General features: G+C 43.1%; 1 protein-coding gene across 8 annotated transcripts in view; it reads right to left on the bottom strand.

Annotated features, from left to right (window-relative positions):
- Window positions 1-17,714, bottom strand: part of LOC111266639 (uncharacterized) — a 149,373-nt gene that overhangs the window by 81,648 nt on the left and 50,011 nt on the right. For 2 of the 8 annotated variants that reach the window (XM_086970988.1, XM_086970992.1), the window contains exon 1: window positions 4,016-6,002. The exons of 3 other annotated variants lie outside the window; for them this stretch is intronic. The gene's annotated coding sequence lies outside the window, so the exon portion shown is untranslated. Of the gene's footprint in view, window positions 1-943; window positions 1,042-1,630; window positions 1,744-4,015; window positions 6,003-12,711; window positions 13,134-17,714 lie in introns of those variants that run through there. 3 more of the 8 variants (XM_086970989.1, XM_022844284.2, XM_022844286.2) reach the window with 3 other exon arrangements.

Genomic DNA, 17,714 nt, shown 5'->3' with positions numbered 1-17,714 from the left:
TACTATAGTCAGATATAACTAATCGTGGCTAGCCGGCAGGCCACCCTTTTCATAGCACGACAGACACAAAGTGGTCCTGATCCTGCCTCTAGTCACCGACGCAGTGAAAGCCAAAGTGACAGGAAAGGCGGTCTAACAGTCTTACTATATTTTACACTTCGAAGCGGCGGCATCAGTAACAGTCTATGTATATATATATATAGATATATATCTATATATAATATATATATATTATATATAAGGCACAACAATAGTCAGCAGCAAGAACATGTATACATGCACTCGTCAGCTCTTTCCGCGACATGCTTTACAGTTAGTTGTTGCAGCCCGCAGTAGTACAGAAACGATATGGATAAATATGATCGCAATAAGAAAAATCATATAATCGGTAAATGACGAAGTCAATCACGCATATCACGTCCTTTGAGGCTGTCGTCATCACATAGTAAAACGAGTCTAGCAATAAAGTTGAGCTTATTTGAATGATGTTGAGCATCGGTCGTCCCCTCGTTCACCGCCCAGCTCAACAAGTACCGTTGTAGCATCGTTCATGATTTGTGCCGTGCTCTTGCGTCAACGTCCACATGGCCATCGAAAGACCTAAACGGCGACGTGAAGGCTGCTACCGTAAGCATACCAAAGGCAGGATTTAGCGCCTCCGAAAAGCATGCTTCGTGGTTGAGTGAGTGGCTGGTCAGCCCCGATTCTCTAGGAATAAGTGGCTAATCCAGAGCAGCAGCATTGCTATTAGGTCACTACTGTTGTTACAATGCGAAGCGTGTCAAAATTAGCGGCGATAGTGGCGCCAGCCGAGCAAAGATTACTATGCGACCTTGAAGGGGCCAGATCTCATAAACGACTACTAAATCAGACAAGTCTTCGCTTCAATACTCCCTAAGAAAAGTAAACACGATTCCCATGCCTTTATCTGAGTTCGTCTAACCGTATGTTATGGTGACTCAATTCGACGCTAGGCAAACGCACGCGGACAACGTATGCGATGAACATAAATACGGACACCACCACATTCGACTGCGACGTGAGTGGACTGACCGCCGCTAAAGGATGACAGACCATTGACCTTTCAAGAAAAGCATCCTTTACTGTTTTTTTACCATCTATTTTGGGTCTGTGTTAGCTCGCATGCGACAAGTAGTTATTACGAACTCATTACATGTTAAACTCAATACCGATACGACTGTTGTCGGCTGCTTTTTTGAAAATGTTTTGTACGCATTTAGTACTAGATGTAGAACATGCATGTAAACATAGCAGAATATAGAAATGTCGAATATAAATATTTGATGTTTCCGCAGAAATTTTTGAACACTATAGCGGTAACTGGGAAGTGTTTTCGAAGATCTTCCAGCTCGTATCGTCACGGTATTAATCCGTCTAATTCAATGTGGCGTGCGCACATGAATAAGACGATGCGCATGAACTGTGTGATTTTGCGATATGGATAGTAGCGATATAAACGTACGTGCATATATTGGCAACGTATAGAATAAAAATTACTTTCAGCATGGGCCGTTGAGTTAAAATCCAATTTTATGATGGCGTGGTCTGAATTTCCACTCAGAGCTACTCGGCGACTTTTCCGCTGCAAGTGTCGTCTGATCGAACTCACCATTTACGCATAAGTTGCTAAAGGGGTACACTGGCAAGAGATATTAAGTGTAGCACTGGCAATGTATTTGGAGCGGGAGGAATGGCTCGGTTCTGGATGGTGGTAAGACTGGCATCAGTTTTGGCTACACGATATGACGGCGCCTATCGCGTCCACGCGCAGACGTTGTTACCAGGTGTGGCCGTTCACGACGACGTCTGGCTACCCATTGAACAGATCCACGAGCTGCTACCGAATACTAGCGAACGTCGATTTCGCTACAATATAGCTTCACAGACACAGACTGCCAATTGAAATGCCTAGAATTTCTTGCTCATGCCGTTATTATCGGCTCACAGAAAAACTAACCTGGCAAACAAGTTTTTGCCAGGAAGATGCGACCGCTTAACAAACATCTAGTGAATGAAACTGCCAATTGAGAAGCGTACCTAAATTCTCAATAGCGCTAGCGTTACATACAGATGCACTATAATGTTAACCTCAACGAAATACGGCTTAGATCTATGTTATTGTATTTACAAGAAAAAAAAATGGCTTATGGTCCGCTGTAGTCATTATATTCATTCTATTGGCACGATATACCATAACGTATATTCGTGAATCTCCTACAGCGATCTATTATTATGTAGTTGGTGTTACCGCTGTACACTTGTCGATTACACAATCATTTTTATGTGATGCTTCTCTGCGGACATTGAAAAAATTAGCCCCATGCTAGCATCTGGGCCCCTTGTGGACTGTAGCACACGGGGAAAGAGTAGTAGAAATTGTACGGTCGAAATGTAGTTATGCGGATTTTCCCTGAACGGTCGAAACTGTTTGCATACGCATATTATACGTTGAAAAAATAGGCTCTTTTCGACTGTTCCTTAAAACAGTCCAGCGCCGCCGTGTCCCGCAATTACCCTTACACTGGATAGAATGATAAGCAGCAAAAATTATCAAGATATAACGTGACAATTATCACGACCATGGTGATACTGATAATCTTAATTATCAAATGGGGCATACTAGACAAATCTATACGTGCTACTACAGTATTATTGTTTTGCATAAAAAGAATCCGCTCCCGAAGCTAGTAGTTGTAATTAACTGAGATATTCCCTTTCAGTAGCTTTCAAGTTAGCTCTGAGTGGCTCTTTGTTGCATTAAAGCATCGCTGATCGCGCTTTTGCTAGCCACATAAACTGCCTAAATATTGTGTCCTATTCATTTTCCTATATAATAGGGTACGACAAAAGAATTGAGTTAGCTGAGCTCGAACGACGATTTTCTACGTCGTGTAAGAGGCACCTCTCTTGGCCACTGCTGAACATTACTTACGTTTAACTATGTAATTTCTCTGTTTATGGCTTCTTTTCAGGTAAATCTGTTTTGGAATACGCTTGCTTAGCCGTTACTCTTCCATAAGAAAGCTCCTCAATCGCTTGAATCTGGATCGGGATATCCGATCCAGCATGTAATTATGGCATGGCGATCAAGTCCAATATTGTCATCGAACAAGCATGCTGCTTATTTTCGCTTGTCGTACCAACGGCCCCGGAGTCCTTTGAGATAGCGGGCTGCATTTATTATGGGCGACTAACTTCAAGCAACAATGCCCTTGATGTTAACTACTTGTTCGACACCATTCGACTTCTCTCCAAGACGACGGCATTCCCTTGCCTAGTCCTTCTCCGGCTATCCGTAAGAGTGAACCATGCTCAGTACGCTTCAGGTGGCTTTTTTATTGATTAAATTTCCATAAGTAGACCTGGAATACACCGCAGGTATTTTCAACTGGTCTGGAGTCAATTCACGGAGCACCCGTTTTTTTTTGCCTAATTCCCACATTTTCAGTATTTGAGCTATGGTCCTGTAATACATTACATATGGAATGCCCTATCCGAACATCAATATATACAGCTGAATACTCCACCATCTGATATTTCAGTCGTGGGTAAACGCTGACAAGTGTCTGCTTTACGTGCACTAAAAGGGCTTCCGCAAGTCGGTACAACGGATATCATTAGCTGACTATACTGTCATAATTGTCGGATCAAGACCCAACTAGGCCTATCGCAATTCACGAGAAACGCCGATTTCACTAAATACTACTGATACAAAATCAATGACAATTGCATCTCTAATAGCATAGAATAGTACCTAGTTATCAGCGAAGAGAGAATCAGATAAGATAAACAAACGATAGATAAAAACTGCCGTTGTTGCTTAGGTAGCAACCTAATGTAAAAACAACTTTAATTATAGTTAATGGTTAATAATAATAATAGCTGCATGCTTTGACGATGTTCTTCAACTGCCGCTAAACGTGTCTAGCCTTTCGAGAAAATACTAGATTTTACTATATATTATAGTACAATATGGCGGGCAGTGAGTACGTACGTCATCAACGAAAAGCGGATGAGATACCGTCCATCAGTTCGCTGGTTGCACTTTTCTCTCGCGATCACTCTCTAGTTGACGTTGAGAGTTACATATTCATCAGTATCACGCTGCATAACATCGCGCCAATAGAAGCTGCCCAGTCTTCTTTACAACTACTGGAGTCAGCGCCCGAACATCCGCAGGCATCCGTTGCTGCTGTTATTTGGTTTACAACAGAATGGAACGGTCATGGCGTGATAGCTACAATTTGCTCGCAGCCCCAGCTCGAACGCTTTACTTACTGTCGGCTCCGCCCCCCTCTATCTCCCTCTCAGCACAGGTCACTTTTTGTACGGAAGTTCGGGGGTGAGATTACCTGCCCCGGGCAGTATAGACACCCTTGCAAACAGCCCTTGATCCTAAACTTCCTGGTGCTTCCTCCATAAGCGACCTCTACCACTCCCGCCGCAGCAGCCCCAGCAATTAGGACGAGGTAGCCGCAGTATTCGACGGCCTCAATGAATCCTGATAAACTGACAACACGCACACATATGATATCTATTTATGTATATATCGCTAATTCGCGGGGGTTTGAACGTTCACGATGGTGTATCGAGAAGTGCCGCTCTTGTGTACATGCTTCTGTGGGCCGATGTATGCGTGCGTTCGCGTGTATATTCACCAATAAAACAAGTAAAAACGACATTGGTAACTCGCACGAAAAGAGCGCCAAAGGATCAGGGACGACAGTCACGGAAAAAGGGAGGTGGCAGGTATCACAACAAGATGACACTTCGAAAAACGCACACGCTTAAAAATGAAACGATAAACGAACTCGAATTTATACGAATGTGGAAGCCATAGGTAAGTAGGTCCACCATAGGGCAAAATAAGGAGCAAGCACCTGTTGCTGCGTTGCCATTTCTATAGCTCGTATAGCTTGCCGCCGTAACGGTGCGTTGTTTGTGTTGGATGGCCTTTGAAGTGCTTACGGCTAGAATTGGCTGACGTTCGCAGAATGTAACTCCAGACGAACTTAAGGAATGGTCTATGTCTAGCGGGTCGCTTCCTGTTCGACTAAGGTATAGGCACACCCACAGTTACTGACGAGAAATAAACGCGTGTAACAGAGACAGTCACAGAAGATGAGCGTTGTTGTTACATGTTAGAAGCGCGAGTGACCGCAATCCTATATTTTGTCGTCTAATAGGAAAACTAGGTTGTGAGTCCAATATGTGATGGAAAATGTGAAGTGTCTGAAATATATCTACGCTCACAATTTCGGCAATAGCCAATCGATACGAGACCCAGTCCGCCAACGGATGAAAAGACAAAAACACTCACCTGTAAAGGAAAAAACGAAAGATATGATAACGATTAACGCTCGCGTGGGTCGTAATTGATATCCGTTATGTTCACACAAATTTGAAACAGATAGTCCAATAAGACCAACTAACTGTGTAAGCTTTCACGAATTGCAGCAATTATTCACAAATCGAAAGCAAAGATGGACGCTACTGCGGGGATTTATTTCTCAAAAAACAAAAAAAGTTTCTCGGCATAAGTAATAAAGTAAGCTCGGCATTTCTTAATGACCAGAAGCGTACTTTTATGAAAAGTACATATCTTGCGAGTAGTTACTTCAGAATTAGACCATATTTCCAAGTAACAAATGAAGACTTTTGCAGGCTCGATATTGGCAGCCCTATCCTGAACTGGGTTTGTAGTTACATAGCAAATATTCTATGTTGCTCGCAAGAGTATGTGCTCTTGGAGGGGTCATATCTTGACGTTCTTATATCTTGGTTTTGACTGGTTGGGGAATGTCCTGCTTATCGGTGTTTATCACAAACTGCACGCAGAAAGCCTCAAACTCCTTGGATTAGCGGATATCGTAACTAGGTCATATTCTGGTAATGGTACGATTATTCGGTTTCGTAGATGCTCCTTTGAACCTTCGTTGGCGGACGTAGGTGCGCCTCAAACAATAGTCTTTACCTAATAAAGGAATTCGTCTATAATATTTATCATTGTTTCTCCTTTACCTTTCGAGGTTAGATTCTATCCGAAGTAATCATTTTATTTGTACATTGAATATGTCTTTCACAGATCGATTTAGTAACGCGTGCCGCCAGCTGAGGGCGTACGGCACTGACTTATTCTAATTTCTACGTATTATATTGCTTATATTACATATAATATGAAGAACTCAATTTGTCTTTTAGCCATCTTCGTATGGATTTTACAGCCCCCAATAAAATATAATGACAAGAATAATAAATAGTTTAGAAATCTTGGTTTACTCTATTTTGGAATGATTTTAGTGGGAAAATAAAATAGGTCCACGCTGGCGTCCAGGGACAGGTTATCCGAGAATAATATGAGGATAACGACTTAGTTTAGTAGTACATATTAATTTAAGCAGTAGTTTTGATAGGAAACTACCTTCACGCTACGTCAACTACGAAGCTGTTTTAAACCTTTCTGCCACTAAAAACAGCCAATGCTCGTAGACTATTTGAGACAAGTAAAAATGGCTTTTTTTTCTGCTGTCCGTCTTTTCAATCCCGTAGTATCACTGTACCGCAGTTGTCTCTTTCTTTTCATTTCTACATACAGACAATTCAGAAATTGCCGTGGGTGATTAAGTGAGTGCCGAGAAGTTGAGTACCTATCTTGATCACTGCTTTCTTTCGTTCCCAATCAACCGGCAATGCTCTCTTGTAACTAATTCGCTCTCCCCATCTCTCTACCACCAGTTCTCTGCATTCATTTGCTTGGCAAGCGTTTCTACTGTTAGAACAAAAATCCTCTTGGGGATTCTCTAAAAGAAATCACTATGCTCGGTGCTTTTCCCTGTAGTGTAGTGGTGACTGATGTGATAACAAACAAGTGTAGAGCGGCCCGACGGGACACCGAACCCCTTACTCTGTCTTTCCTCTTTTTTTTTTCGGGCGTTCGAACCTTTTTTTTCGCCCTGTTTGCTTCCCTTTTTGGATTTCATCTCCTGTCTATCCTACAAATTACACTAACACAGCGAACACGCAGGACGACCATGATGCGACGACAACAATTAACGGGAGGGATTGCCTGTTCGCGGTTGGGCACGTGGAGCGCGGCGCCGGTGGCCGCCGGCGCAAAAGACCCAACACATTCATCTGTTCGAGCTGCGTTCTCTACGACGAATCGATTAATGATGCACGCTTAGAGCTTTCCCTAGAAAGGGACACGTTGACCCTGGTTCTTAGGACTTGTGGGTGATGGTCCTGCCCATAACAGCCACGTCGGCGGCAGCGCCTACGGCAGTTCTTATGACGCTACTAACGGCTCTGGCTGTATTGCTGGCCGCGATGGTGTTGGTAATGAGGGCAACACCAACGTACGCGAAACGGCAGATAATTATCGTCCATTAGATGTTCGGTATCTGCCTCGCCTATTGGCTACTTAATAGGGTCACAGTTACAGGCTATTAGCTAGACTGGGTAAACATCTGCGATCTCAGAATCAAACTAGCGATTATCGTAGTAAGTTAAGCTATCTCAGCGGTCGACAGTTGGTCAGTCCTGCGCAGAACCCACCAATATAATGCACAGATAACGCGACATAATCGTCTAGAGCTAGTCGTACCGTTCCTAATGTTTTTTGGTCGAAGGCGATTTGAGTTGGTCTGGGCCCAAAAATCAAGCAGCCAACACCCGGATCAACAGCGGCAGCGGTATTAATAACAGCAGCGCCTGCAGGCTCTAGATCACTTATGTTTAGATCTACTATTCATTAAATTTCTTCTGTATTTTTTTTACCATCCACGGTCCTCACCTTCTCCTGCGCCCACAACGTTCACCCATGCAAACTGACGCATAACCTAGCAGACGGACGGACAGAATACAGTGTTTCCCTCTGCTTTAGCGCGCGTTGAAGCCGCAGTGGCGTGCTATTTCGGGCCCATCTTACTATCTGCAGTGTTAATTATTACAGCGGCCATACCTAACCACATGCGCAGATGTGCATAAAGACAGCCATGGTTTCATGTACGGCTCCGCCGCTGCGCGCCCTTGAATGCCATTGTCTGAGCGTGTGTACACGAACGTGTTGTCTACCCAGGGGTACAGGCAACGCTGGAGCGGCAATATTAACTGTCCGGGGGTTATCAAACGTAACTGTATGCGGTGAGAGGAGAAGCTATTTTTATAGTCTGTAGTGCGCAGGGACGCGAACGCCTCGGCGACGCTGACGCTTCCTCTTTCCCTTTCACTTTATTGCACTTCTTCTTTTCCTCTGCATCTGAGCAGCCCTTGCGGCCTTAGAGGTTCGCACGGAACGGTGCCTAACATGCTCATCTATTTGTCACCGAGAGCCCCATAGAAAAACAATACTACCTCGCCTATCGGTATCGAATCGAGCTAACGCTTGCTCCGCCGCGATTCTTTTTTTTTTCACTCGTTCCTTCCATTTGGGTTAAGCCTTCCTGCTGCGGAACGACTAACCAAAATTGAGTGATTGATGCAGATATACGTATATATCCATGTTATTATGCCATACTGGACATACGCGACACAATTCGGACACATTCGTACTTATTTATGTAAAATTTTTTTATTAGGTTCAGTGGTATGTGAGCCCGCTTCTTCTAGCTTCAGCTAACTTTTCCTCGCTCATTCGTTACGCGCTTGCCATTAAATGAGAGATTTATCGAATTGGCGAAATAAATAGCCCTATTCGCATAATAGTATCGGATGAAGCTGTGAAATTCTGCGTCATTTTGTAGAAAATTGCAACTAACCCCTCATTAAACTGCGTTTACAAAGTCGCTCAATGACGAATCGGTAGGGAAATTCTTGGTAACCATTATCTGTGGTCAGAACAAGTGACCCTTGGGCAGTGCCGGACAAAGGACGTGTATGTGAAGAGCGCCATCTAGTATAAATGAGATACTTTATTCAGATGACTACGGCGCAGCTTTCATATATATGTTTCGTACTAGTTTTTGTAGCGATGACGTCAGCCGGCCCTGGAATTTCCTGTGGTCCCTCTCGAAATAATAGTAATAAAGTTTATGTGTTCATTGCAGAGCGCACCTACTTGTATGTTATTCCTCTTGTTTTTGTATTTACGTTCGATCCCGTATGCGTGCTTAGACAAACACGAATTGGCGCCATAACTGGACAAAGTGTGGTTTTTGTTCAGCTTTCACTCTGAATTCAGCTCTCTAACATCATCATTTATCTTCATTATGGATCAAAATATGAGTGAGAAGACGTTGCTCGTTCGGGGCACACACTCCGCTACTGATAACGCAGCGATTTGTTAGGATAGAAAGGAAAAATACAATGCTGATTAAAATTCCCCTACATTGAATCGATGTTATTAGTCATTAGATGTACAAATGTTGACCTTTGATACGAACATATCCTACAGTTGAAAAAAAATCGCTTTGAAGATTCCCCAAAGATTACATACGAAGACCATTATCTCATACAGTGTGTTTGTTACATTTATATATATGTGGATTGCTACACAATGTTCTTAATGTTAGTAAGCGATACAATTGTTTAACAATTTACACCTCCAGAGGTCAGAATGCGTACCATAATCATCGTTCATCATGAGCAGATTTCCAAGAGCACAAATCGTACACCTCAACAATTTATAAAGCGATATGACTATTATACGTTTATGTACACACACTAGCCAAACCGTATACTGCAGGAAACGGGCCTTAAATTACGCGCGGGACAGTTTCGATTTACTTTGAAGGTGCGACCCAGTCCGAATAATACACATTTTACTTCTATGCCCTTCTTCCTTTTTGTTGCAACGCCATTATCTTGATAATCGCCGTGGCCACTGCTACTATCATCGCCAGCAGCGACCGAGCTTTTATACCTGTTCAGCCGGCCTTCAAGGGACGTCCAATATAAAATAGCTGGGCAAGCTGGAAACATGGCCGACTTGACAAACCGAAGCCTTAAACGGATCAAGTGAACGAAAAATGGCAGCAGTATCGGCAAATATGGATATTAGCCCAGGCCGCTTTCTACAATTCACCGAGAAATGATTATGTATCCCTCTCAACTTCCTATTTAAATAAGCAACCCGTTGCTTTATATGTCTTTCATTGTTGGCTAGATCAGCTCACTCCTGCATCTATATACAGGCCCTTGAGATAGTTTTCTAAAGGTTTTTTTAGGTGAACATTCAAAAGGGAACAACAGATAAACCCAAGCGACGATGTGCGTAAAGCGTGTCATAACGTATTGTGTACTCTATGGGCTCATGCATTCAGTAACCCTACGCTTAACAAAAAAAAGCCTTATCGACACGAAACTGCCCCATGGTTCGATGTGCTTTGTTTTTTCCATGGCCCTTCTTGTATATTTATTTTGTATGTTTATTTTTCCAAAGTGATCAAATCGAAACATCTCTCGCTTGCGTGTCTATGTCCTTCGTGCTCACCGTGTACCCCCCCCCCCTCCCCCGTCGACTCATAACAAATTCAACTTTTTTAAAATGGTTTTTATTATGATCACCAAATGATCTCAGCGACTATTGTTAACGCTAGCGTTCCTATAACTCCGAGGCTTCACTTTTCCTCACACAGCGCCGTATCATATTGCCCCGGTTCGACGGAACGACCGTCCGTCCGTCCGACGAACTTCTGGTGGCGTTACTAAAGTCCTGCTCTTTTCTTTTTTGTCACTCGTTTTAATTCGTCTCTTCCCTTTAATTTTCTTGAAATTCGTTTCAGAAGTTCGCTGGTACATCTGACCCTTTGGCTATTTTAAGATTTCTATTGGTTCGTTGGTATAATAATATCTACGAGTCTAATTTGCACGACGATCACGCGAATTCTACTTCTGCAATCGCTGCCTAGAATTCATCAAGCGGCAGTACGCACTGCCGGGAACTTCGTCGACAAGGCTAGCTATACGTCACTATTGAAATCCCGCCAGCCCCAACGTCGATAAAGTAACGACAAAGACGCTAAACGAAAATGAAGTTTCTATACACAAACAATCATATACAAATAGCCGGTTGTAATTGTGAGCGGCCTCAGACAAATCGGAAGCGAAGATAAAAGGACGCCGACTTTTTGTCCGTTTATAGGCAAAATATGTTGTTCGAAAGATAGCTCATCTAGAACCATTTCTGTTGCTGGCGTCGGCTTTCAGGCCGATTATCCGAATCAACACCTATCCAATACGACACAGCGTTCGTACAACAATACAATGCGTCTGAACTAGAACAATAAGGTGGCAAACTTCGATTATCTTGAAGCCGTCGCAGACTGTGAATACATATTACACGCTATAAGTAACTATCTTGAAAGCCCCTGTACTGTATAAATAATACAACGGATACGTATTAGACCCGGTCAGTATAGCGTCACATAGGCGTCACATTGTTTATGAGTGTGTATAGCTACCGTAGCGTACGACCAACGGTGGCCTGATCGAGGCAAGGAAAGCCTCTGTAGAAAAGCTCGTACCCTATTGGCGCACGATGAATATAACAGACGGAATTTCTGTCTGATGTTTTTCAAAAACCGTTCTTACTATTCGTATTTTCCATTACGACAGAAGGGAAAAGCTCGCAGTGCTGATTATCAGTCAGATCATTGGCAGAACTACTTTATATATATATATATGCGCGACTGGCGCACACGTAGTCCGTACACTTCTCTCAATCGAACATTAATCCGAACTTGGTGTGTATCGCCTCATTGAGGAGCAGAGCAAGAGACTTTTGTTCTACATTGTCAATTAAATTCAATCAAATAGTAATAATAATTCAATGAAAACAACAATCGTGTCATAGCCGTAGGTATCTATCCTGATCAGAACAAAAAAAATTATATTCTATTAAACTGTCCGGTAAGTGTCAGTGTCTTGGTTTTCCATTGCTTCGTCGGCTCGTCCACACGTCTCCCTGGACCGAGCTCTTATTGTTAAGGAAAGGAAGGCAATAAGCTGGTGGAACAACCTGGAACATACATGGCAAAAAGCCTATAGCTGACAGAACTACCCGGCTTGCTCAATCGTTTTCGATCAAATTCCATTGAACTTTTCGAATTTATCAAGAGTCACCTTGAACCATTTGTAGAGGAAATAATGATGCATAAATTTACACACTTTAGTTACAAAGTCGTCGTCATCATCATAAACGAAACAAACAAATAAAACTCGTTCTTACGTTAACATACGCACTAAGGTAATAATCATGCTTATAATAACGAATGTTAGTCTCATAATGTCTGTCCGCCTATCAACTGATACCAAGGATGTGCATGATATAGAAAAATTTAACATAATATTGCTTGACGACAGTCAATTTCTAGATTATATCTAAGCTTCGTGTAGTAAGTTATTATACTGAGAAGGTAGCCAAGCTGGCTACGACGATTCAAACGACATGCAACAATCTAGTACCTTAGGAATCTTTTAATTTACCGTGGGTGTCACGTCTGCCAGTGCAGTCTTCGGTGCAGAACCCCATTTCGCCCATGACACACAGTAACGTACAAAAATGAATGTCGTAAAACGTCGGTCACCGTTTTTTATAATTATCGACCTAGCACGAATACGATCTATACCAAACCTTTGCGTGTGTACCTAAAAATCTGCTAAAAAAAGACCAAATCCACTTTAGCAGTCGTCTTTTGAAACTCTTCTCGAAAATTGCTTCATGTCATCTCTATATATATTCTTCATGTGTACCTGTTCGTGATTGCATGTGTGTGCTTGTCCATAAAAAACATGACAACCGGGTTTGAAGACCGCTTCAGCTTTTGGCCTAACACCTCAACTAGGCCAATGCATTACGCACGCAGTCTACTGCTCTCAGAAATGAGTTTTCAGCTTTGTTAGTTTGCACTTGTTTAGCCTGTCTCTTCTTCATGACGACTGACTGTGAAATCGAATGAAGTGACAGCCGTACAATACGACGCCTGTAAACATATTATGTATGTAAGACCTGCCCAATTGAACTACGTGCATGTCTGTGCGTGCGAAGCGGCATGTTAAGTACATTTGAGCAGTGCAAATACTGCTAAATAAAAGATACTGCAAATGATGGACAACGTTGTCTACGGATCTCTTTCACTACTTCTAATAACTGGGTTTGAAAAGAGACAAATGCTTCGATGTATATTGGGTACACATTCGCTTAGCGTAGGTCTAATTTATACTTTACGGACCGAACATTTTCTTATTTGAGCCTTTGCTGTGTGACCGGTTCAGCTGGTTCAGTTCAATCGGTTACACGGGCAATCAAAAGCCTGTTACTAATACCGCAACTTCCGCGCAATTCTTGTACATAACTGAAGACTTCATAGTACAACTTGACAGAGTTCAAATTGCCACTGATCATTTCGTGTAGAAATGGCGATACACTTCTGACATGCGGGCGTAAACATAAATAAACTTATGAGAGTGACACGGTCCTAGAATGACAAAAATCTTTTTCATTGGCCGAATAGGGAGCGCGTTTCAGTCTTCCTAGGTAATGTTCTGTCAAAAGCAGGTACAACGATTTTTCGATCTGCGGTTTCCTGCTGAGGAGACTTTCGCGTTTTCCTACAACAGAAAAAAAACCTACTGGTGGTGTCTCTCTACACAGAAAAAAGCTCAGAGCTTTGTCAGTCAGCACGAGCCATAGCTGGAAGCTGCGATCGGTAACGAGTTAAGTAAGTAACGATTGCTACGCCACAGACATTTACGTGGAAGCAGTATAGTAGTAGTAGTAGTAGATATAGTAAGGCAAGAGATGTATTGAAAATATCATATATGTCCGTTTACCAAATGTAGATTCGGCGTTTACCGAACCGCCAATTCATAATATATATAAGTAAATAAATAAGAAAAAGATATGCCAATGAGCAATTTTGCATTTTAAAAAGCTGTAGAGTGTTTGACAGAACTGGAATTCTCGTGCGCCTCTGTTGTATATACATCTTCTTAATATTATATCTGATATAGCGTTCGTTCCCAGTATCATTGCCTCCTACAATCTATTGATATACGAGCCGTCGAATCTACCAGATATGCAATCGCGGTCTCACCGGTTGCCGATATCAGCAACAACAGCTGCAGTTTCTTGTAACATTGCTGAGTGTGGCCGACCATACCAATATATCACGCCGACAGAAAGACGAAGGTTAAGAGGGGAGCAGGCGAAGACGTACAACTTGCGAATAGAACAACGCATAACCAGACAACGGTACCGACCTGCAAGCGGGCGTCGTCCTCGATGGATTGTTTCGACAACAACGAACGCGACCCGTTCACGTTCAGCTACCACAACAATCCGATACTAAATGACGTCGAATCATCACCCAATTGACACAATGGCGTAGATAGGCTGGTAGATAGCAGTTCCAAGGCAATGATGGTGAGGGAAACAGGACGAGCTAGAAGGCCCCACGAGGCCATCGCCAGTCTGTCGTAAACCTGCCCGAGCAACATCGACAAGATACGATAGCAGTGGATGAGGTCTTGCTGAAGATGGACGCTGCGCTGATAGGCCGGCGGGTAATTGAACGCCGCGTTCCTACTTCGTAGCCTGTGCCATATGGCGACGGTATGATCGCTATTTGAAGTGCTCAGACGTCGGTACGCGCGTACGAGTCTGCAGCGCAGTCCAGCCCCTGTTAGTCGCACATCAATATTAGCTATTGTGAATATATTCTTATCTGTTCATTGTTAACAGCACATTGTATATAAGTCACCTTGTTGCTGCCGTAACTGTGTGTGATTACTATGCATAGATATAGCATGTAACTGGCGATTCTGGAAGGAACTCATGCGTGATTCGAAGGTCCGGGTAAATAAGGCACTCTTGTGCTTCGTATCTTCTGGCGACCAAAAGCACGACACACATGCCATACAGGTTTCGAACGATTTCCGCTTAACACTTCTCTTACGGAACAAGAAATAAAAACAACAATCTGAGTTCCTCTGAAATCACAGATCAATATTTTGACACAAGAGTAATATAGCTGGCCAAAGAGCTCTACATATATGTGTATATATATACATGTACATATATATTAATTTTAGCGACACGGACAATGGCTATTTATGTGATACAATAGTTACGACTAGATAAAGCAATTGGTACACTCCGCAAGATACAGAGCCTAAGTAGCCTCTGTGTTCCTTTGCCGTGAATTCTCATCATTGCAGAAAACCTTCGCGTGTCAAGGACCCGTTCTCTTGCAACTGAATCACGATACATTTTTTGCTATACAATATATGGATGCGCCAGCTTAAATCTTCAAAAAAAAAAATCGACAAATGCTTACATAAATTTCCACAGGTAGTGAACAGGCGAAACAATAACAATGATATAACCTAGACTTGGCACATGGCAGAGTTTTTTTAGTAGCATTGCCAACACATTGTTGTCTCAACTTTAAATGTGACTACGGAGACGTGCGTCAAAAGGACGCGGGTTGGACATAGAAGACCACGTGTAAGTCAATATTCAATGACTGATAGCGAGTCGTCCCAGTCCATCAGCTGGTATCACTACGAGTAGTGGCAACCCCCGTAAGAACCTACATACGTTTTACAGTATGTATATCTAGAGGTTCTCGTATTTGTAAAACGAATTATTCAGTTCATTAAGTCACTCAGGTCATCATCTCTACAGTTATGTCTATATTGATCTGTCCGCCAATATAAAGCATATAATTATTAACCAGTCGGTAAGATCACCGACATATGAGAACTCTATCGAACTTCGATGTCAAGGTCGATGATGAGCGAAAAGCTTGGATTTGTGTATGAATTGAGATGTAAATAAATATTTACCGAACTAGATTTAACTGGTAACCAGATCGCGTGAGGTAATGTAGTATTAAAAAAGCCACGTCTAATGAGACACTTCTATTGTCGCCTGCTATCCTCTGTAGGGTTAGCACTGAACTTGCGTTGCATTTGTTCTATTGCAGTGGTGTCACCGCCGCTTTCCCTGTTCATCGTGCTGCCTTTGCTCTCCACCTTTGCTACTACTGCTACTCGCCAGCCCTGCCTAATATGTACTGCACAATGTCCACTACTCAAAATTCTAGATTTTGATCAGTTTCGATGGATGACCAATAATAAGGCTGTTAATGCCGTGAGCTGACAACGGCCGTTGATACGGACTAGAGTGCCATAACCCACCACAACATCGATACTGCGCTTCGCGCTCTCCTCTTCCGCTTGTTCAGTGCTCATCGGATCCATGGCGAAAGCTCGTCGGGTCGCCTTTTCTCGGCGTTATGTTCGATCATCAAACATTGGCGTAGAGGCTTACGCCAAGTGGGGGGGGGGGGGTCTGCCTCTGGCACCCACTGCGCGAGCTTGTTGTGGATCCAGTGGAAGGCGAGGCCGGTCGACAATGGTGATCTTGATGATGACGGCAGCACGGGGGGTAGAGCTGGGAAGAGGCTTTACTAGCAATTCTATACGTCACGTCATCGCGCAGCCGTTATTCATCACCCGTTACACAGTCTACTTGCACAGGAGGATGCTTTCACGCAAAGTTTTGTTTCGCGTTCCGTTGTCACATTATCCTGCATCCTGCCTGGGGATGAATGCCCACACAGAGGGTGTAAGACAACAGGTGTCGGTACTAACGTTGTAATGATGTGCAGCTGCGGCTGTAGTTACCACAGTGAAAGAACACAGTAGCAGTAGAAATTGAAGAGCAGCTATACGTATATCAAAATAACCTAACAACGTATTTCAGTCTCAGGCAAGAAAACGCTAAGCAACCAGAGAAGGCCAAAGTAACGTATTGCAGATTTACAAACGTACAGGCTTAGACCCTTCCACAAGCAGGCCTACAGGTACGTATAGTAGGCGTCGAATAAGGGCTAAGTTTCGTAAATTGTGAGAAGGTTTTCTTCAAAGAGTTTTTGTTCATTCGTTTCGGTTACAGCGACGACGACAACAATCGCGATAGCAATGGCAAACCGTAAAGAGTTCAAGGAAACTATGATGATCATCCAATACCTGCCGGCCGAATCGACTGCTGATGAAGGTTATGTTGGATGGCTTTATGACGATTACTCGCGGCCGTTCACACGACGAAACAGCATATTAGTGCTATCTTGCGCTGCTATAGGGGGTGCAGCAAAAAAAAAGCAGCTGCAGTTTCTTACTGCTTCTGGTATTGTGGGTACAACTGCTCGGATGTTTGTGTAAGTAAGTTGGCTCGGACGAGGAAGACACAACACGATAACACAGTCCGCAGCAGTCTTCTCGGGCCGGAACTTCATCCAGCACGTTCACAACATAGGATTTGTGTGTATACATTGACTCAAATTGCTTTACCAGTTACTTTCGGTATGCAACGTGGAGTATTCATTTTTCTGGGAATTAGATCTTGTACCTATAAGTGGGTCTGTATGTGTGTGTGGGTAGAACGTCGTACAGCCATTGCGACAAGCGCATCCTGTCGTTAACTATTGGGCAAGCTTACCTATCGTTAAACCTAGCTTGTGACGCCGATGCCGATATCGTTCTTGTTTCATTTCCCCTGCGTCTTACGATCGTGCGTCGTTAAGCAACCCCATAACAAATGAATTGACCCGCTTGCGCACGCGTTTACTCGCCGACTCTTTATAACCTGATTGCTTTTTATGTTTGTATGTGTATTTATCGGCGTCCGGCAACTGACCAGACCCTATCCCATAGCCCGACAGCATATAGCAACTACGTGCCGACGAATG

Source organism: Varroa jacobsoni, unplaced genomic scaffold, assembly GCF_002532875.2.
Source record: "Varroa jacobsoni isolate VJ856 unplaced genomic scaffold, vjacob_1.0 scaffold_1104, whole genome shotgun sequence".
Taxonomy (NCBI): domain Eukaryota; kingdom Metazoa; phylum Arthropoda; class Arachnida; order Mesostigmata; family Varroidae; genus Varroa; species Varroa jacobsoni.
Note: the sequence above shows the minus strand (reverse complement) of the source record. Positions and strands in the feature narration are given on the sequence as shown.